This window comes from Austrofundulus limnaeus, unplaced genomic scaffold, assembly GCF_001266775.1.
Source record: "Austrofundulus limnaeus strain Quisiro unplaced genomic scaffold, Austrofundulus_limnaeus-1.0 Scaffold81, whole genome shotgun sequence".
Classification (NCBI taxonomy): Eukaryota; Metazoa; Chordata; class Actinopteri; order Cyprinodontiformes; family Rivulidae; genus Austrofundulus; species Austrofundulus limnaeus.
In genome coordinates, this window is record NW_013952483.1 from 1,059,217 (window position 1) to 1,060,497 (window position 1,281).

At 36.4% G+C, this 1,281-nt stretch overlaps 1 protein-coding gene across 2 annotated transcripts in view; it reads right to left on the reverse strand.

Annotated features, from left to right (window-relative positions):
• Positions 1–1,281, reverse strand: part of edar (ectodysplasin A receptor) — a gene marked incomplete in the record, with an annotated part of 54,305 nt that overhangs the window by 9,307 nt on the left and 43,717 nt on the right.

Here is a 1,281-nt window from a genome sequence, read left to right on the forward strand (position 1 = left end):
ACACACACACACACACACTTAAACACACACACACACACACACACTTAAACACACACACACACTTAAACACACACAAAGTCCTTTATGATACTGTAACTACAAAAGCAGACACGTAGTTTTTATTTTCCTCCAAAAACTGTAAGATGTGTTTTTTTTTCTTCCTCAACKCTTCCATTTTTAACATATTGTGTGTCTGTAGCTGCACTAATTAGCACGGATGTGTTCCTGTTCACAGCACATGTGAGTGGTTAGTCAGTCAGTCTGCGAGTGAAATTGAACAGAGCATCATTGTGAGGAGAAATGGCGCCTAAAGCAACATATGGCTTCAGCTTTGGAAACTTCACATTCCATCACAATACACTCATCACTCTGCATGTCTGTCAGCCTACAGTACACACACACACACACACACACACAAACACACACGAGTGGTTTAGAGCACACATCCATTTACATCCACTGTGCTACAAATGACCAATTTGCACATCCAACACAAAACTGTGTTAACATTTTGGTGTGACTCAGTCAGACTCGATGAGGTGATGTTCATTTGATCACGTCGTTAACAATCAGCATTGCAGTGGCTGTAGGGCATATCTTTTGCCACATAATTCACACCGTTTTAAAAAGAATCTGCTCTGATAAAAAAAGAAACATTGGCATAAAGTGGGGGAAAATAGTCTGTGGAATGAGTGCCAAAACAAAAACTTGAAAAACAAAAACAGTTGTCATCAGCGTAGAACAATACAGGAAACTTTTGGATTATCAGTCTGTGTACACAAGAAATTGGCTTGCTATTAGATTACTTGAATAAAAGTGTGAAGTGATTTTAAAGCAGGATTTGGGTAAAAAAAAACAGCATACTTTAGTAAAGGTTGCTGGCTAGTTTTTTTTTTTTCATAGTCATTAAAGTTCAAAATGGGAGGAAAGCTGATTATAGTTTGTCTTGTTCCTGTTTAGCTTTGTGTGTCTTTGTAGTGCCTTTTTTAAGTGTGATTTGACTTCAGCTGCAGTTTAAAGTGCATCAGATTTAGAGTGTATATTCTATGGGCTCTGCTTTCAAAACTGCCTCATTTCAGACGAGTCATTGGAAACACTAATGACCAGTTGTCACGTTTATTTCTGCTGATTTCAGAGAAGTAAAAATCAAATGGTTGTTCAGTAGAATAAGAGTCTTTGATGTTCTAAATTAATTTACTGTATCTTTATAATTTTTTTTATTTTTATTTATCCTTTATTTATACAGGAAGATCTCTTGAGACTCATTGTCTCATTTACAAG